The sequence below is a fragment of the Schistocerca nitens genome, chromosome 4 (assembly GCF_023898315.1).
Source record: "Schistocerca nitens isolate TAMUIC-IGC-003100 chromosome 4, iqSchNite1.1, whole genome shotgun sequence".
Taxonomy (NCBI): Eukaryota; Metazoa; Arthropoda; class Insecta; order Orthoptera; family Acrididae; genus Schistocerca; species Schistocerca nitens.
Window position 1 is genome coordinate 883,105,439 of NC_064617.1, and position 21,697 is coordinate 883,127,135.

The following is a 21,697-nucleotide window of genomic DNA, read 5'->3' on the forward strand; positions in this document are numbered from 1 at the left end:
AGTTTCTTTCTTTCTTTCTTTCTTTCTTTCTTTCTTGTCTTCTCGGCGCATGTGTTAACAACGTCAAAGTGTTGTTCTTGTCTACATAATTCACTGTCATATGACCTCTCATTGCTGATATAATTGAACTCTCCGACCGAAGAACTATTCTTTTGTTTTTGTCCCCCTTTAACATTGGCCTCCCAATATCATCTTGTAGGTCGATTTAGTGTCATTTATCAGCTCCTAAACCTCAATGGAGAGATATTCTTGTCAGTGTGTGACAATGTTGGTGCATCGACTTGAAAAATTTCCGTGGAATACATATTGTTAAGACTCGTAATAACGTGTCAGAAATTCCTTCAATATCAGTCATATTGTTTTTAAAATTCTTGTTTACAGTAAAGCTCACTCTTGAATTTCCTTTCTCTTAAGTTGCTCTGCAGCGAAATATGTTGACATGGCTGTAATTTTATTTTGTCTTCATTCCTTCGCCATACTTGTGATAACCTCATTTGATGATGTTATGTAATGCCTCTTATAGGTCCTCTAACCTGCAACCGGATCCTAGAATACTGAAATTTAGTGTCCTTACAAGGGAACCTCCCCATCGTACGCCCCTCAGATTTAGTTATAAGTTGGCACAGTGGATAGGCCTTGAAAAACTGAACACAGATCAATCGAGAAAACAGGAAGAAGTTGTGTAGAACTATGAAAAAAATAAGCAAAATATACAAATTTAATAGTCCATGTGCAAGATAGGCAACAACAAGGAAAGTGCAAGGTCAGGAGCGCTGTGGTCCCGTGGTTAGCGTGAGCAGCTACGGAGTGAGAGGTCCTTGGTTCAAGTCTTCTCTCGAGTGAAAAGTTTAATTTTTTATTCTCAGACAATTATTTTCCGTCCGTCCGTAACAAACTCTTATGTTTTAATCACTTTTTTGGGAATGATTATCACATCCACAAGAAAACCTAAATCGGGGAAGGTAGAAGAATCTTTTTACCCATTCGCCAAGTGTACAAGTTAGGTGGGTCGACAACATATTCCTGTCATGTGACGCACATGCCGTCACCAGTGTCGTATAGAATATATCAGACGTGTTTTCCTGTGGAGGAATCGGTTGACCTATGACCTTACGATCAAATGTTTTCGGTTCCCATTGGAGAGGCACGTCCTTTCGTCTACAAATCGCACGGTTTTGCGGTGCGGTCGCAAAACACAGACACTAAACTTACTACAGTGAACAGAGACGTCAATGAACGAACGGACAGATCATAACTTTGCGAAAAAAAAAGAAAGTGAACTTTTCATTCGAGAGAAGACTTGAACCAAGGACCTCTCGCTCCGCAGCTGCTCACGCTAACCACGGGACCACGGCGCTGCTGAGCTCACGTATTCCCTGTTGTTGCCTATCTTACATATGGACTACTCAGTTTGTATATTTTGCTTATTTTTTTCATAGTTCCACACAACTTCTTCCTGTTTTCTCGATTGATCTGTGTTCAGTTTTTCAAGGCCTATCCACTGTGCCAACTTATAACTAAATCTGAGGGGGGTGCGATGGGGTGGTTCCCTTGTTAGTTAAAATGTAGTAGAAGCAGTTCGGTTCATAAAGTCCACGTTATTGCCTGCTCAGTCAAACGTGGTGTAGCAATGTGTGGGCACTGTGTATTCTCCTTAGCCTGAAGCCGTTGTCTGAGTTCCATTAGGCCACTGCTGCCAGGTTTCTACTCCACCAACTGCGACTACTGCATGGCTGTCATAGGACTTCCGACAACCTGACCCGTGGTTCACAGCAGCAGCCTGCCAGGCTAGGAGAGTTTGCTGTCAACACGGACTCATACACTGATTTAAACTCTTATAGCTAGTGGACTAAGGCCGGTATTACACTATCAAATTTCTTTGTCAAATATCTTTGTCAAAGATATTTGATGGTGTAATAGGAACTTTGTCAAATGTCGTCCAATATTTGATCAAATCTAGGGCCTCGCTGTAGATTTGATCAAAGAAATCACTTGTCTTCTGTTCACTGCAATGTGACACGTTACCACATGGCACATCCTGCAGCTTTCTGTCGTCTGTAGTGTTTTTATAAACATTGCCAGTAATACAATTGGTGTGTGCCGACAACTACAAAATTAATAGAGATGTATGAAGCTGATAAGGCGCTTTACAACGTGAGGCACCCTAATACAAAAATAGATTAAGAAGATTGGAGACCTAACCTAACATAACCCTCTCCTGTAGCAAGGAATCGGAGTGTTACAGTGAGCCTGTCTTCTGAAGATGTAGCAGTTCTTAAGTGAATATTGTGCTTTGTGATATGAGGATACACTTCACTGAGCACATACAGAAATGTATGCTCATCCATTTTTAAGTAATTGACGTCCGACTTGACGTCTTCCACTGTAAGCTCAAATAACATGTTTTGTTGAATACTTTTATCGTGTCGTCGTAAAACCCACGGCTTCACCCAGATTAGATTAGTTTTTCGTTCCATAGATCCGTGCTGAGGAGATCCTCGTGGATGTGGAACATGTCAATTTTTTTAAGCTGAAATAACAATACTAATAGTATGAATAAATACAATACATCATATGTTTCTATTAAAAATTTCGTCAATGGAGTAGGAGTTGGCTACTAGTAAGTCTTTCAGGCTCCTTTTAAACTGATCTTTATTTGTAACTAAATTTTTTAAGTTTGCTGGCAAATTATTGAAGATGAGTGTTCCTAAGTAGTGGACCCTTTTTTTGAACTGAAGTAAGTGGTTCTAAGTCCTTGTGCAGATCATTTTTGTTGCTAGTATTGTATGTATGAACTGAGTTGTTTGTTGGAAAAAGAGATATATTAATTTAGGACAAATTTCATTAAGGAGTAAATATACTGAGAGGCAGTAGTTAGTATACCCAGTTCTTTGAAGAGGTTTCTGCAGGACGTCCGTGAATTTACTCCACAAATAATACGTATTACACGCTTTTGGACTCTGAAAACCTTTGTTTGACTTGAAGATTTACCCCAAAATGTTATACCATATGACATTATGGAATGAAAGTAGGCAAAGTATGCAAGCTTTTTCATTTTTATGTTGCCTATGTCTGCTAACACTCGAATTGCAAATACATATTTGTTAAGGCGTTTCCGCAGTTCTGTGGTGTGCTCCTCCCAACTGAATTTAGTATCAAGTTGTAATCCCAGGAATTTAAGACTGTCAACCTCGTATGTATGGTTCCTTTTTTTTCCCCACTTCTTTTCCGCATGTGCACACAATGCAATTGCGGTACGTGCAACTGCTGCGGTTAATAGCAAGTTGTTGTCCACCATCTTGAACTTTGACGAAAAATTTGAGGACAGTGTAATACCCCTTCTAGCGCTACGTCAAAGATCTTTGTCAAATATATTTGACCGAATATTTGATCATATCTTTGATCAAATCTTTGACAAAGAAATTTGATAGTATAATACCGGCCTAACCGGTGTTGCCAGTTAATTGTTTATACCAATCTGTTTACAGTCGAAAAACCAACTTAGTTTTCTTACATGTTTTGAAAGTATAAATCCAGTACACAAATTATAAACTAAAATCTTCAACTGTTTCATTTGTGGTATTAGTTCGTCACAAAAGTTGATTACATACAGTATTTGATGAGTGGAAAGTGAGAAAGTGCCAAATCTTGCATTTGTCAAGAGAATCAAAAACAGCGTTACGGTGTTTCTACATAACTTATTTGTATCCACAAATTGAAAAGGTATTGTGATACCACAGAATTATGCTGCCCCCATCATCGCTGCAAGAAATACAGACATATTAGAAAATAAATAACTTACTGAGAGCTTTGTAGGTACCGTACCGGGGAACTGACTGTTTTCTAAGTTCAAATGTGTGAGAATTCCTAAGGGACCAAACTGCTTAGGTCATCGATCTCCAGACTTACACACTAATTAAACTAACTTAAGCTAAAAACAACACACATCCCTGCCCGTGGGAGGACTCGAACCTCCGATGGAAGGGGCCGCACAATCCGTGACGTGGCGCCTCGAACCGCGCGGCCGGTTTGTAAGTGTCAATAAGAGATTTTTTTTGCTTAAAGTGGAATTAATGCAAAGGCACTAGAGGCTTTTTTTTGTGATGATACACATTGAGAACTACAGCAGTAATATTTTAACTAGTAGCACTGTAGTTATCTCGCGTCTTTTAAATTTATTAGAAGACAGCCACAAAATAAAAATCAGGAAAAATCTGATTATACAACTCCATTTTTTAGCTCAAATGTTGCTGTTGAGGAAGAAATGGCAACGTTGTCAACAAGTGTTTCTACTTTGCAAGCGGTAAACAGGTCTCGTGTGTCAGATGAAGTATAGCACGGCGTACATCGGCGGTGGACTTTCCTTTTTTCAACGCACTGACATTTTTCCATTCTTTTGTTTCAGAGTACGAATTATTAATAGCTGTTTGAGATAGATGAGTATGAGACTTTTGAACATACTGCATTTAGATACATTACACGTCTACAATGACAAAAATGTTTCATCAGAATTTTCAAATCAGAGACGTCATTTGTATGTATTGTAATTAAAGAAATGGGGTCATAGCTTTGGCCGACTCAACAATCTTGCATAAATCTTGGTAGAAGAAAGACTTTGACGCATAGCAGGGAAGCACTGCGTGGGACATAGACCGCGCGTCACCTACTGACACACATATGAAACATTTTCACCGTGATTTGGCACCTGGATCTAGTCTGGCGGCATGCAGCACAGTACCGAGAACATAGTAGCAATGAAACGCGTTTCGTGAAAAAGAAAAAGGCATTCGGGACGTTTTCAATTTCTATTCTTAGTTTGTAGTCTCTTCTCCTGGGGCAGGAATAAATGAATTATTGAGGTATGCCATTGTCGAACGAAGGACACGAAACTGATTCACGTGTCACATTCGCACCCCGCCCGTAACGATGCTAAGGCTGACTTACCCAAGGGTGATCGTCATCTTGTACTAACAAGGGGAAGGCCTCAGACACGGCCAACCGATTCGGCTCAAATTTGGCAGGTCGCTTGTGTACAACCTAAAACGAAGAAATCTAAGATATTTTGGATCAACACCCCCGCGTCTTTGAGAAAATCACCCCTAAAGGTTATGACGAGCAATCGACTCAAAATTGGCGGGATCGATAGATAATTGTAAATAGAGCATTTTTCATCATCAGGTCTGGGGTTCGAAAACGCATACTTTTCCAGAAATCGAGGCAAGAAACTTTTACAGCTGCCGCTTCTGCACCCACATGCTAAACATTTCTCGCCCACAGCGCCGATAACACCGGCATGGTAACTCAGCGTGTTCGGTCAGAGGGTTAGCTGCCCTCTGTAATAATAAAAAAAAAAAAAGAAAAGAGAAAAAAAAACTGAGTTAATGGATCAGCGACGAACTGAAACGGGTGTCTTGTGACGTCCGCCCCGAGCAGATAAAACGAACAAAATGAGATTAAAAAAAAAAATAGCACACAAGGTATCTGGCTGGGAATCGGAGAACCCGGGTTCGAATCTCGAAGAAACCTAGCAGGTGTTGTTCTTTTCGTTTGTATTTTTCCATATCTCAATTGATAGGTATAGGAGGGTTAATAAGGTAAATAAATCCATAAGGAATGATAATAATAAGGTAGGCAAATAAATTCCTCAAACTTCTTGGGATGTAAACAACTAAAATTTTTTTATTTTTTTTTTAATTTTTTTATTTGGCCTTTGAGCGTGTACTCAATTTAGCCATCGGCAACACATAGTGACAATGTACACATAATTGGATAAACAAATACAGAAATGCATATTTACAAGAATAAAAAGCTTAACTGTTACAGGTTTGTACATAATGTTTTAAGAATTGAATTGGAAAATAATTAAAAGTGCCTTGGCTTACAATTCACACCAATTCTGAAATATCTTCATCAGCAAGACATATTTATTATTTACGTACACCATTAAAACCTACAGATAGTGACCAGTACTCTTGATGAAGTTAACTATCACTTTATATAGACGAACGTCGTTAGTACACAAAAGAGAAGAAGCTGATTGAGGAAGATGGTAGCCCATACTCAGCAATGTCTTCAGAAAGACTAACCGTTCACGGTCAAATTTGGGGCACATAAATAAGATGTGGTTGACATCAGCTTCCGACTGAGGACCTCACACACATGCTGGTGAACTGTAAACGTTGATCCGATGTAGATGTTGTGGGAAAGAGGCATGATTGATGCGGAGTCTTATGATGGTAGAAATCGTGGATCGGTCCAGATGTGTCCTCATGAACCACGGCTGTGAAGGAATCCGAGGTTGTAGCACTGCGTAATAACCGCCTTTTGTCTGTTGAGAAACGTTCCACATTTCCTGCCATTGTTGTCTTGCGTGATCCTTGACTTCACGTAAGTAGTCTGTATAAGGAAGGTGCAGATCCAGGACGGTGCCTAAGGTTGCCGCTTGTTTGGCTAATGCATCAACTTCAGTCCGCAGCTCGTGGTCGTGCGGTAGCGTTCTCGCTTCCCACGCCCGGGTTCCCGGGTTCGATTCCCGGCGGGATCAGGGATTTTCTCTGCCTTGTGATGACTGGTTTTTGTGTGATGTCCTTAGGTTAGTTACGTTTAAATAGTTCTAGGGGACTGATGACCATAGATGTTAAGTCCCATAGTGCTCAGAGCCATTTGAACCATCAACTTCATCATTATAGAGGATACCAGAGTGGGAAGGTACCCACAACAAATGGATCGTCCGGCCCGTGCGTGTGCTGCGAATATATTCAGATATCACATCCAAGATATAACTGTTGGTTGTTTTGTTCCATCGACTGTACTGAATGTTTTTAAGAACGCTTTGCGAGTCAGATACTGTCAATATCTTGGGGAAGTAAGTGCTAGAGACAAACTTAAGTGCTTCCAAAACTGCCACTGTCTCCGCCGTAAAAATAGAAGTGCTCGTAGGCAGTTTGAAGGTTTTGCGGATCTGTATCTGGTTACTCCAGGTCACTTGACAATGGCTCTTCCAGTCACTGTTACGTGTCCTCACTTTTCTTCGAACACTTAGATGGATTGTACTTGATATCATTGCCTGAAAAAACGGTGCTGAAAAAAATGTGTGTGAAATCTTATCGGACTTAACTGCTAAGGTCATCAGTCCCTAAGCTTACACACTGCTTAACCTAAATTACCCTAAGGACAAACACACATACACCCATGCCCGAGGGAGGACTCGAACCTCCGCCTTAGGCCAAAATCGGTGCTGAAAGTTGGTTATGAATTATGCTGTGAATAGTTATTGCATCCGTGCGGTTGTGCAATTCCCGCTGGGTTTCCAGAAGCACACTGCAATTCTGAAGCCTGGAAATAAAGTTTTTAACATGGCGGTAGAAATAAACATCAACACGGCTGGCACACAGGTGAGTAGTTTGGCGGTGTGCACGTCGGCTGACCCTCGCCATCTATAAACATTGTGTAATATGTTGTAGTATTAATCTGTCCACTCCAGGAATCCAATATTAGACAAAACTTGTTATCAGAAACGTATGGTTTTAAAACATTCTCAAGAAATATTCTGTAAATCGCTTTCGTCAGTTTCCCAGGTTTGGAGCAAGTAATGTAAACATTTTTCAACGAGTCGGTTAAACGATTGACCTCTTATATAACCCGAGGACCAAATGTAACATTCGTTTCTTGTAAACACAGGAAAACCTTAGGCAACACTTTTCCAGAGGCTGTGATAGTATATTGCGCCGTGTACGAATGTGTTTGTTTTTACTACCAACTCCGACAAGGGTTCGTTTTTCTCCCTTATGCGATAATGTGCGTCGAATGTTCACCCGATACTCGCATCCTGTTTGATCGGTGTTGATCACGTAATCACGATTAAAACCGGTCATAAGTGACGCCGTTTGCGTGCTAAAAAGAGCCGCCACTTTCTGTATATCTTCTATATTTTGTACCTCCTTATGAGACACGTATTTAGTGACGTGCCGTTGACGAATTTTATACTTCGATTTGAAATTTTTTGACCAAGATAATGATGCAGCAAACGTAAAAGCCTTGTTGGCCGTATATTGAAGCGCTGCACCTGCAGCCCACTCCTGAAGCATTCGCGTTACATTCTCGTTACGACAACGAGATTCGACAAATCGGTCGTATGTCCACTTATTTATGGCCTGGTATTTGTCGTATATTGTCCCTCCTTTAACAATATCACTTTCCCACAATTTCAAGTCCTTCCTTTTCAGGGCTGTTGTTGCCCCATTCTTTTGCAGCGTTTGTTAAGTTCCAATTTGGACGATTCCTGGCTAGCGCTACCGCCTTTACATTTACTTCAAGGGGTATAGCGCCGTAGTTCAATCGTTTAGTAACCGGTTCGTGATACTCATCGGGAACAGATGAAGCACGTGGAGATTTCCAAAGTGTTATGACCATTTTGCGATTCACTAGTCGGGATATCTTCCACTGAATCACCATCTGCTTGGTCTTCATGGTATAGTACTTCAGTATCAACAAAAGTCATTTCGTTCTTCAGCTCCAAAAATCGCTCGACGATAGCCGCTCCCATCAATATGGAACGCCGAGAAACAGAACTGCCTGCTTCCGGCAGTGCACTGATAATGCATCTGTCCTGCAACACTTTTACAATCCAAAACACAGTGTCGGTAACTTCCCGCTTGCCATCGTCCCAACTATATATTACAACGCTAGTCGAAGGGTGTGCTGTACATCCTCTACTATTCAGGCCGCGCGGGATTAGCCGAGCGGTCTTGGGCGCTGCAGCCATGGACTGTGCGGCTGGTTCCGGCGGAGGTTCGAGTCCTCCCTCGGGCATGGGTGTACGTGTTTGTCCTTAGGATAATTTAGGTTAGTTAGTGTGTAAGCTTAGGGACTGATGACCTTAGCAGTTAAGTCCCATAAGATTTCACACACATTAAAAAAAAAATTCCTCTATTATTCAGATTATGCACCTGAAAGGTATGACACAATAACTAGTTACTACGGCATAAACAGACGAGCTAATTACTATAAACTACATACAGTACTCGTCATATGTTACTTACGGAAGAACATTGTATTCATTCACAAAACGTATTTCATTCGGCGCATTAACGATGGAAAAATCCCTACATGTATCCGCGAGGTTCGCGGCAGCCTAATGACGGAAAACAGCTCTTTCCGGTTGACTTCTATAAGGCTCGTGCTGGACACCTTCACTCTTCCAGGTTCACAACTATGATATGACGAAGAGGCAACCGGGACTACATAACTCTCCCCGCGTGCATTCTTTCCCGTGCCTCGCTGTAAACAAGCGTCGCGCGTTTGGCTATCTGTGATCCCTCGTGAGGAATTCGCAGCACTCTTACTCGGAGTTGTTTTCATATGACAAGGCTTAAAAGTTTAATACTTTACTAACTCACGGCGTTTGGGAAATTAGTTTGCCTACCTTATTACTATAATTCCTTATTGATTTACTTACCTTATTAACCCTCGTATCCTTATCAATTGAGATATGGAAAAATACAAACGAAAAGAATAACATCCGCTAGGTTTCTTCGAGATCCGAACTCGAGTTTTCCGATTCCCAGCCAGTTACCTCGGCCGTTGCGCTATTTTTCTCATTTGTTTCGTTTTCATTCTTTGCATCTCCTCGGGGCGGACGTCGTGAGATACCCGTTTAAGTTCATCGTTGATCGATTAACTCAGTTTTTTTTATTACAGTGGCAGCTAACCTTCTGACCGAACACGCTGAGCTACCATGCCGGCGTGAAAAGCATTTACCATGTGGGTACAGAAGCGGCAGTTGTAAAAGTTTTTTTTTCCCTCGATTTCTGGAAAAGTTTGCGTTTGCGGACCCCATAGATGATGATGAAAAATGCTCTATTTACAATTATCTATCGAATCCTCCAATTTTGAGTCGATTGCTCGTCATAACCTTTAGGGGTGATTTTCTCAAAAACGCTGGAGTGTTGACCCAAAATATCTTAGATTCCTTCGTTTTAGGTTGTACACAAGCGACCTGCCAAATTTGAGCCGAATCGGTTGGCCGTGTCTGAGGCCTTCCCCTTGTAAGCCATACGTGTTTCAAGTTTGGTTGAAATTGCTTCACAGGTTCCAGAGCTGTGCTGGAACATGGATATTTTCATTCAAACAGCGACAGCTTTTTCTGTAATCTTGGAGCATAAACATGTGTATGTGCTGCCTGTATGTAGCTAAGTCAAACCTAAACCTCCTCCCCTTTTGGCGAATATATTCGACAGTACGATATCGCACATATTTTTTGCCCGAAAGCGACCGTTTGTTTTACTAAACTCTAATGACATAAGCGGTTTGTCTCTGTAGAATGTTAGTAATTTCTCGCCGCTAGACGTTTGTAAACATTCTCCGAATTTGTATTCACCAGGGTCGTTCTTTGTGGGTGATGTAATTTCCCAAATGTCGGTGGAACCGTATGCGTTCGCTCGCTACTGCAATTTGCGAATTTAGATTCTTTTATGAATGTGTCAATCGTTTCATGGGGTTCATTACGAAAGCAAAGGAAAAGCTGCTTTTACGTTACAAGACAGGGATCTCCTGACAGCTGCTGCCCCATCATGCGTCCTTTTGAAGTGGGTCGGATGTTTGTGCAAGTGTCTCGCGATAACATTTCATCGCTGATAAGTTTATCTGGGGAGCACCTCGTGATCCGCTGACGTCTGCTGAATCATTAACACGGACTGTTGATACCAGTGCCCCTACGCCACATGTACCGACCAGTTGACAGCTGTTAGCCATATCGTTGTCAGAGGGTCGGCGAGGTAGCTCCAGTGAAGGCCACACAGCGCTAAGACCGCCACTTGAGGCCCCACGCGTGCGACAAGCCGAGGGGCGGCACACAAGTCTGCCTGTTTCTTAAACACCCTCGAGATGTGCGAAAGAATCAGCAATCTTACTTGGCCGACAGCTATAATTCTCATACGCTTTTTTATTGAGAGCGAGCTTCCCCTCCCGAAATTCAAACAGCTGTAGTCTGTGACGATAATTTAATTAATGACCATTTGTTAGAAAATTGTGCAAAGACTTCATGAAGAAACTGCTAGTGGACAGGTCTCTTGTTCAGTAGTTCGAACATTTTTTCCCTTTCCAGTGTCTGACGAAATCACTGTTTAAAGAACTGTTCAACAAAGTCCTTGCAGTCTTGACAGTTGGTGACGGAGAATAGGTGCTAGTGAGTGCTTAGGACAGGGTGTATTTGGGTGGCTCCGTCCAAAACAGCAAGCAACGCACAGAGAGGCACTGCTAACGTGTTTCGGGTGTTTGTTTAGTCATCCTTATGGTAAGAAGAGAGACTGAACGCCTGCAGCTATACACTACGAGTATCTGGAAGTGCGTGGCCGGGGGGCACGCCGTTGTACCATGCTTTACGTTTTCTTCCCGTTCCCTACACGGATGGGGTTAAGGAAGAATGACTCTTTGTACGCGTCTATGTCAGCAGTTATCTACACTTAATTTTATCTGTGCGATCCCTGTAGGACATACAGGATGATTCCATGATGAAGTTACAAACTTTCAGGGATTTTTGAGAGGGGTACTTGCATCAATTTGAGGTAAGGGATCCTGGTCAGGAAACGACCAAGTAGAAAGTTATAAGCGAAAATAGTTTCGACGACATGACAATAGAATACATGTAGCGATACTGTTGTTGCTGAGATTGTAGGGTGGGAAACTTTCAGAGGTGTCAGTATGGATCAAAACAAGAAAAAATATCTAGTAAACATGGCCTCTGAATGCATACTTAAGAGCACTTGGTCGTCTTCACTACTGTGCAACACATCTCTTCTGCTGTAAGCCCTTTCGTTTCCATATTTTGTGAGGAAGTACTATGGACCAAAAGAAAAAAGTTCGTGTACACTCTAAAATGCGTACCTTAAGAGCAATGGACACTTTTTCAGTAGAAGAGATGTTTTCACAGTAGCGAAGACTAACAATTGCCCAGAGCTCTTAAGGTATGCATCTTAGAGCCCATATGTACTTCAAACTTTCTCTTGTTTTCGTCCATATTACCTCCTGAATAAAATTCGAGCTTTCGAAGGCTACCTCCGCTACCGTCGTCAGGAGTAAAACTACTGACTGCCGGGGCTGGTATCATTTTCCGGTTATACTGGGTGATTTTTTCCACAGGATACAAACTCTTAGGAGTGACCGATGAGAGTCTACGAAACAAAAAAGGTGTAATGAACTTACGCCCGGAAATGTATGGTTTCCATGCTAGAGACCGTTTATTCAGTCATACTTCGTTACAGGGATTGCAGTCTAATACGCGCTGTACCATCAACCACACTTACAGTATGCACGATTTCCTCCTAGAGGGTGGTATTGTTCCTCATACGTCATGCCTTAGCGCCCTCTCCTACCGTAGTAATCGGTAAAGTGTCCGATTCACTTCTCTTGCTGATTAATCTTGTAGTGGATGTGGTACAGCGTTGTACATAATTTTTCCTTATTCGAATCGAGAGCTTGGCAGCATGGTGTTTACTTACGGAAAGGAAAATGGCAACGGCAGCGGGCAGCAAGGTTGTATCAAGAGACCTATCCCCACCGACAACAACATCATTTAATGTTTGCAACAGTCTTTCGCCTTTTGTCTGAGACAGGGTCGTTTCAGGAAAAAGGAAATTATGAAGGACGTACACTAAGTGCTCGGACACTAGGCATGGAGGAAAAAGTGGTTAACATTGCACTGTAGAAGGCGACACCGCCCCCCCCCCCCCCCCCCGTGTCTGTACCAGGCAGTTGGCCCGACAGTACAGGATAAACCAGACGACCGTGTGTGGAACATTCTCCATGGCAGTTGTTACTACCTTTATCACTTACAGCGTTTGCAGGGCTTGCTTACAAGTGACAGACTTTCCACATCGAGAGCAGTTTTGTCACTGGTTTCTTCACCAGGCAACCACGATTCCGGGATTTGTGTAATGCATCCTACTCACAGATGAGGAGCGGTATCTTCAACTTTCGTAACAGTCATCTATGGGGTAGTATGCAGAACCCCCATGGTATGGTGACAGCGAATCATCAGCATCGGTGCAGCCAGAATGTGTGGGCCGGCATAATTGGCGACCGTATTTTGGGACTAGTCTACCTTCTACGTCGCGTGACACGGCAGAACTATTGGTATCTTTTGCGGGTGACTTAGCCTCTCCTGGTGGACACGGGCCATTGATTATGTTGTGGATTGGCAAGACAGCCAATCCACTAGGAGGAAGCCGAAAGGCACGCGTTTAAGCTCACGCAGGCTGGCGTGAGGTCTGGAACAGGACACGGAAGTGAGAATATCCAAAAACGTACGTAGCTGCTGGAATACTTAACTTTAATCCATAATTGGTGAACATCGCTCTTGACGGTACATGTTTTACAGAATCAATAGTAACTAGTAATGGCGCCTTGCTAGGTCGTAGCAAATGACGTAGCTGAAGGCTATGCTAACTATCGTCTCGGCAAATGAGAGCGTAATTTGTCAGTGAACCATCGCTAGCAAAGTCGGCTGTACAACTGGGGCGAGTGCTAGGAAGTCTCTCTAGACCTGCCGTGTGGCGGCGCTCGGTCTGCAATCACTGATAGTGGCGACACGCGGGTCCGACGTATACTAACGGACCGCGGCCGATTTAAAGGCTACCACCTAACAAGTGTGGTGTCTGGCGGTGACACCACAGATTATCCGAAGGGTTGTATGGCTACTACGTGATGGTGCTCCAGCCCACTTCGCTGTTAGTGTCCGGACGCATGTGAATCGTGTCTTCCCTGGTCACCGGATCGGACAAAAGGGTCCAGTTGCATGGCCTATTCGTGCAGTGGATCTCAACCCATGCGATTTCTGGTTCTGGGGCCATCTCAAGGGTATTGTGTATGCAGAGCCTATTCCAGATGTGGAGACACTGGAGCAGTGTATTCATGTTGCCTTTGACACTGTTCGGATGCAGCTTGGCTGATGTGAACATGTGAGACAGAAGGTTCTACGGCGCGTACACGCATGCGTTAAGGCACATAGAAACCGTTTTCAACACATACTGTAACTGTGGCTGCATGATACAGCGCGTATTAAAGCGCAGTCTCTGTAACGATGTGTGACTGAATAAATGGTCTCTAGCATGGAAACCATGCATGTCCGGACATAAGTTCATTGGACCGTTTTTGTCCGTATCCTCTCATCGACCAATTCCTAGGTTTTGTACACCGTGGGAAAAAAAATCACCCTGTATAGCAACGACTACGGCCGCTGGCACCAATCAGAGAGGGCCGAAACAACGCGTGCACGGAAGGGGAGTTGGGCAGCTCATAGCAGCTGCGGCCCGTCCCGGAACCCAGTGACGTCAGCTTCTTCTTCTTCTTTTCCCCACGTCTCGGGGATGGAGAACGTGTGGCTGTTGTTGCGCGATGAAATCCGCTTTTCAGCCATGGAGGATGGAATGTTATGCTGTTGGGACTCAATTTATTTATTCAAATGGGACCTTATTTTTCTTTTTATTGGGTTTCATTACATTTCTTGATGAGAGTATGTTTTCTATTCTGAATATTCTGTATTATATTATTTTATTTTTCTTTTTTGGTGGGAATTCTCGCCCTGGCATTCACCTTACATCTGGAGGAAAACCACCAAAACCTCAGCTAGGGCGGATTGAATATTCAGTTGTAGCATAAGTTACTTTCTATTCTTGCATCTTCTTGTTCTTATTCTGGCTGTTGTTGTAGCATAGGTTACTTGCATCATTTTATCTCCTTTGTTCTCATTCTGGTTGGTGTAACCTTTTCCTTTTTCTTCTCTGTGTTGTGGTACTGAGTTGATTATTGTGAGGTGTCTGCTATCGATAATTCAAATGGTTCAAATGGCTCTGAGCACTATGGGACTCAACTGCTGAGGTCATTAGTCCCCTAGAACTTAGAACTAGTTAAACCTAACTAACCTAAGGACATCACAAACATCCATGCCCGAGGCAGGATTCGAACCTGCGACCGTAGCGGTCTTGCGGTTCCAGACTGCAGCGCCTTTAACCGCACGGCCACTTCGGCCGGCTTATCGATAATTCCTCTATGTAGTGTGTGATGTGTAGGACAGATGCGGTATGTTCTGGTATGTGCTGTTGGATGCATTTTGCTATGGTATATGTAGGGAGAGGATACAGGAAGTGGGGATACCTGAATTTCCAATGTTTAGTCGTTAAGATGTCCTTTATTAGTCCATTTGTTGCCAGCCTTTGTGATCCGTAGTTTGCGATTTGGAATCGGCATCTTTCCGGGATTGGGATGGTGTTTGTGTTGGAATAGACGTCTGCAGAGGTGGTGTTGGGTTTAAGGCGTCCGGCAATACGGAGGTTGCGCCTGTCATGTGCCTGAATTCTGTTCGTTTGAGTTTCAGAGTTTATCCAAGTTACTGCCGCGTACTCAAGGACTGGCTGACAAAGCAACTGTATGTGTGGACTGTGACCCAGGAGGGGGCGCCGTAAAATTTTCCTTTTATCAGTTTTATTAAGTTCATTCGGGCGCGCGCTTTATCTATAGTAAGGAAGGTGTGCGGTTGCCAACTTAGTGTATAGTCTAACGTAATTCCGAGATATCGGGCCGTGTTTTTCGGATGGATTTCTTCGTTCCAAAGTTCTACTTTCAGGGTGTCTGGAGTCTGGTTTCGTTTTTGGCAGAGATGCCTATGTTGGAAAAGAATGAGTTGGCTTTTAGTGGGATTTGGCTTTATTCTCCACTTACACCTCCATCTTTCAAGCTTAACGATGTAGTCTGTGGCGAGAGTTTTGACACTGTCTGTTGAGGTACCAGAGCACCAGTAGGCGGTATCGTCGGCGTAAAGGGCGAGGTCTTCGCACCATGTTCCGGGTTTCGGGATGCCGGCTGTGTACAGTTTATACAAGGTTGGAGATGGTACCGCTCCCTGCGCCACTGCGGCCTCGGGGGTAAAGGGTTCCTCCTACTGTTACCTGCCCCTTCCGGTTGGATAGGATATTTTGGATTAATTAGCAAATAAGGGGAGGGAATCCTTGCGACCAGAGTTTATATAACAGTCCCCTCTGCCTACCTTATCAAACGCGCTCTCGATGTCTAGGAACAGTGCCAGAGTGCACTCGCTTCTGTTTAGTGCTTCAGTTACATGGTCTGTGATTCTTACTATGCAGTCGGTTGTTGAGTGTTCCTGTCGGAAGCCTGCCTGTTCCGCGGGTATTATGTTGTTTGTGTCTGCGAATTTGGTCATGAGAGCGTTGACAATGTTTTCGAAAAGTTTGCTTATAACAGGGAGAACGGAAATTGGTCTGTATGAGTCTGGGCGGTTAAGGGGTTTGCCGGTTTTGTGTATAATGGTGATCTTGGCATGTTTCTGTTCCTAGGGAGAGAGCTGCATTGAACAGAATATACAGGAGGAGAGGAGGTGCAGGACGGGTGCGTTTTTGAGTTGTCTTAATGTGATACCGTTTTTTCCTCTTTAGATTGCTGTAGATATCTTTATGTCACTAATAGGTTGGGTAAAGTCGGATTGGTCCTTCGTGAGGGCTATTGGGGCTTGGGATAGCTGCTCTGTTACGTTTTTTATGTTTTCGGCGTGGTGATCGTCGAATAGGGGGTCTTTGGGGAATGAGTGTACTAGCGCCGGCGAGTCGCGAAATACTTCGGCTTTCCCTGGATTGTCCGCTATGATGTTGTCTTCTAGGACAAGGACAGGGCTTGAGGGGCATGACTTAGACTTGTGACATTCCTAAATGTTTGCCAGAATTTTTTTGGTTCTTTTGGACATAGGGAGCTGCACTTTTCTGCCCATTTTTCCGCTCGCCAGCGTTGTAGAGCAGATCTAGCCCGCCAGCTTAGTCTATTCCATTCTCTTTTTAGGGTGGGGTCGAGAGTCTGTTTAAACCGTCTGTATACACGTCTTTTTTCCCTAATGATGTGGAGGATGGGGGGGGGGCGTTAATGGCTCCTTCCTTGATGGTGATGAGGGGGATGCTGTCACAATACGCTATGTTAAAGGCTTCTATGATTTTGGCGTTGTGGTTGTTTAGGTCAGGTTCGCTCGAGATTGGGGTGTGTGGAAGTTCGGTTTTGAGAATTTCTTCATTTTTTTTCCAATTTCCCTTGTTTTCCGCTCTTATGGCTTTTGTCTCTGGGCCCGATTTGAAGGTGCTGAAGGGTGTTGTGTTAAACAGTAAGGGAAGGTGGTAGCTGCCCACGCTATCGCCTATGGTGCAGCCCGAGCAGCGGTTAGCTGTCTTTACTGAGCAAAGGATGTGATCCGGGATTGAGTATCCTCGTGAGTTTATCAGAGTTGGTGAGGAATTGTTGAGGCGAACGATAGGGTGGCTATCCAGTAAGTTTAGAAGTGAGACGCCCCTGGTGTTTGTGGCTGAGTCTCCGAATGCAGTGTGACGAGCGATGAAGTCCCCCATTAAGATGAATTCTCCTTTGGAGACTAGAAAGATTATGAGGTCTGTGGGGAAGGGTCTTGGGGGGATATGTATACCGTCGCGATGTGTAGAAGACCCAGAGAGGGGCTATTTGCCCTCAGTATAATGAGTTCAGGATTGGCTAAGTGGGGCGGTGGGTCGATTCTGACCGCGGGGAAGTCAGCACTGTAGAAGACTGGCACCCCTCCTCTATTTGCTCGGGTGTGCGGAGTTCTATGTTATGTTGGCGAGGCGGAGGGGTTTGGGGCCGGAGCGTACTTCGGCGAGTCTTATTAGACGGGCGCAGGGGACCGGCGCCACGTTTAAAACTGCCGCTGCCGCCTCCCTGTAAGTATTAAGCGTCCGTCGTTGCTTCGTTTTGACATCGAAAACCTGCCTCCAGGCCGTACTAAGTGTGAGCCGCTGGTCTCTTAAAATTATTGCTTTCATTGTAGTTTCAGCCGCCTCTTTTGTAACGGAATTCCAATGTGGTGTCGCACGAGTCAAGACTTCCGTGCTCTCAGGCTGTATTTTGTGTCCGTTTTCCAGGCAATGCTCATCTATGGCCGACTTGTCAAGCTCCCTTTGCTAAAGATTTCTCTTGTGCTCGGCACTACGCTCTGCAACTGTGTGAATTGTCTGACCCATACAGAGGCTGCCGCAAGGGACACCATACGTACCGGGCACACGAAGAGCTATGTCATCTTTAACAGGGCGCAGCATATCTCATATTTTGGAGGCGGGTCGGAGCACTGGTGTCCTTCAATGTCTCTTCAGCAGACGTCCTGATTTGCTGCTCGTTGCCCCACAGTATGGCAGGATAGGCGCCGGCTTGGCATTTTCCGCCGATTCACAAGGTGTCCTCTTTCGGTGGTACCTGAAAGCGTTTGGAAATCTTTCTTGTTTTAACCATTCTTCACAAACACGTGCCTCAAGCGCTGCAATTCAGACTGTAGGTGGTCGTCGTCAGAAATAACTTTGGATCTGTGCATTAACGTGTTCAGGACCGCTTTCTGGTGTACAAGATAGTGAAAACTACGGCCGTTCAGATACGGATCAGTGTGTGTCGGTTTCCTGTACGCAGAATGACCAAGCAGGCCTCCTGCCTTCCTATCAACTGAAATATCCAAGAATAGTAGCTTGCATTCCTTCTGAATCTCGATGGTAAATTAAATGTTGGGATGGACACTGTTCATGTGATGGACGAGCTGTTCCAGTGTATTTACACCGTGAGGCCATTATCAGGAAGGTGTCATCGACGTACCTTAAGAAGCAAGATGGACGCAACACCGCAGAGTTGGGAGCCTGCTCCTCAGAGTGCTCCACGAACAAATTCTCGACTACAGGTGACAGTGGTGAAGCCATCGCTGTGCCATCCCTCATTTCATAATATTCGCCGCGGTACGAGAAGTACGTTGTCATTAGAAAATGACGGAACAACTTGACGATTCCTGATGGGAACTGTTCAGCCAAAAGATCCAGCGTGTCTTCTTTGCACTGGCATCCTCGTGAAAAGTGTCACCACGTCCAGGCAAACCATTATGTCGTTCATTTTCTTGAGTGTTTCAACAAATGTCTGACAGCTTACACACGGTGGTCACTATGTCCCAGTTTTGGCACTAATAATCTAGCGTTTTTCCAGTCTGTTTTGCAGAAAGTAAGAAAAATTGCATACCTTCCTTAATGAATATTAATAACACGACACGTTGCGAAATGTTCATACAGTAGGCGAAAATTTATTGCAACTACAGACTGATAACACTCAACGTGGAACATTATAAAAGCATGTAAAGTGGATGACTTAAAAGAAAGTTAGGCGCTATTTAAAAGGTTCAATCACAAATAAAGTGTCAATATAATTTTTCGGTTGAAGGAGATTAACATAAAGCAAGTATAGAATTTTATTTGTTAATAGTTTGCTTGTGACAGCCGTGGGCCTCTGGTGTAACGTCAATCCATTGTACTTTGCAGCATCCTGGAGACGAGACTGGCTGACGGAAGCGGGTTGGCGGAAACACTGACGAGGTGAGTGGCAGGCGTAGGTGCCGGCGGTGCAGACAGGTCAGCTTTTTTTTTTTTTTTTAAAAAAAAAAAAGACAGGACACCTCAAAATGCAGCAATTAAATTGTGATCAGAAGGAACCACGCAAATATGTGGGTACAAGCCTCTTTCTGTATATCAGACGAAGTATGTCACGAAGTTTCGTACTATCTATTCCAGCATTGGTTTTACATAAGATGAACAAGCTCACATCATTTTATAAGAGATGTTGTGCAGTCAGAGTCTATTTTTCACTGCGAGCCGATTATTCAGCATATTTTTAGAATTTAGGTGGGAATGTTTGTAGATTTCAAGGTATTCTAAGATGTTCATTTTGTAGCTGTATCAGTCATACGCAAAATTTCCATATTAAGGACAGACGTCGGAGGAAGAGAGTGTTTTACGACTTACCTGTGTTTTCACCTTCTTCGTTGAGCAACTGCTCACGAAATGGGGTCTTAAACGACCTCGCTACTTGTCTTATATATATTTAAAAAACGACATCCATTGCATTGAATACCTTGTTTGAGAAATTAGTATTATGCATAAACAGCAGCATGGTGACACTATTGGAGGTAAAGGAAGAATTGGCGTCATATTTTTAAGCACTTCGCAGTACGATATGCAAAGTAAGCTAGAAATGATATTGCAATGTATATCTTTACAGTTAGGTCATTTTTATTGAGTTAAGAGGCATTCATATTTCCCTAGCTTTATAAAATTTTTGTACGAGACTCGCTTGATACCCGTTGTTGATTGCTGTATGCTTCAAATTGTTAAGTTCAGTAATTCCTGGGTGTTCATGTTGATGAAAACTTCAAGTGGAAAAAGCATGCTACTGAGCTTATCATGAATACATATCCTGCAAACTGATTCGTTCAACAACATTTCGATAGAAAGAATCGTTCAAATGATCTGTGGAACACGCAACTAATAACAACAGCAGAAGGGGTTAGGGGGACTTTGAGCATACGGTCGACATAGCGGTACACAACGCCGTTTTTTTGCTTAAAGGGGTCATAACAAGCAGTATGAACACTGTTACTTGTTGTGGCGGGTTTCCTGTAAATACCAAAGTTAATTTTACCGTTTTTTAAACGCAGTTTTATGTCATTGAAGCTGACGTCATTACGCCTGTTTTCTATTTCATAAGTAAATTTAATTTTAGTGTGGGTCAATACAGAGTGTCTCCAAGTAATATCATAACATCCCCTTTAATTTACAATGGTAGATCGTAAAACGTGCCATCTCTAGGATGAAATACTAGTAGCCAGGACAGGGTAAGATGAAAAACAAAAATTAGTCACAGAATAGTTAATGAAGATAACAGCTAGACGTCCAGTGAGTTCGTTCTCCATAGCGAGGCGTTCATCCTACCACAGAAACTGAATGATGTTTGGGACAATCTGTACTGATTAAGGGAAAAAAGCGAGGAAAGTGTATGGCGGTTTGAACGTGTGCTATAGGAGATTCGGGTTTTGTGGGATAGTTGAGTAGTATTGAATAAAGACGTTTCTGCTCTAACAGGTGGTGGTGATGCTGCTGCTCCGCGAGACTACCATGCACTGTTTCGACAATTTGCGAGTATTTCTTCGCTTGCTAAATAAGGAATCTTTTGATTCTTGAGTTTCTCCCGGCGTATTTGATAATCAAAATATCCACGGGTGTACTGCCGGTCTACAGTGTCCAACGGGCACAATAATTTCGGCGATCATACATGTCGCCATCATCAGGTGAACTGACGGACTGAGCTCCTGTGAACGTGCCGGCACGGAGATCCGTACACTATGGCTGCTCAGGGGGAACTGGGTTCGGTCGCGGTGGCGGCCGATTTAAATACCCTCCGCCCGCGGCGCGCTCACTCCGCCGTCCGCGCCCCGCGCCACGGTCGCGCGGTGGAACAGATTGCGACGGCGTCTGAGATGACGTCGGTGTGATGGCTCTGTCCGCCGTGGTCGTCACAACTATACATTTGCTCGATTTACTCTTGATTAACCCAATCGCTGGTTCCCAATCCTTGCTAAGATTATAGCCACAGTCACGGTTTATGAGGTCGTCTTTGGTGCGAATTTCGATGGCCTCTCTAACAACGCTGTTCCAGTATCTCGACGTCTGTACCAGAATCCTCGTGCGTTCATACTCCATAGCGTGATTTTCCGTCAAACAATGTTCAGCGACCGCCGACTTGCTCGGATACATCAGTCGAGTGTGCCTCTGGTGTTCACGGCATCGATCCTCGACGGTACGCATCGTCTGACCAATAT

General features: G+C 43.7%; 1 protein-coding gene across 2 annotated transcripts in view; it reads left to right on the forward strand.

Annotated features, from left to right (window-relative positions):
* Positions 1-21,697, forward strand: part of LOC126253406 (histone deacetylase 5) — a 662,028-nt gene that overhangs the window by 79,390 nt on the left and 560,941 nt on the right. The window contains exon 2 of one of the 2 annotated variants that reach the window (XM_049954707.1): positions 19,365-19,418. The gene's annotated coding sequence lies outside the window, so the exon portion shown is untranslated. Of the gene's footprint in view, positions 1-19,272; positions 19,419-21,697 lie in introns of those variants that run through there. The other variant, XM_049954708.1, reaches the window with a different exon arrangement.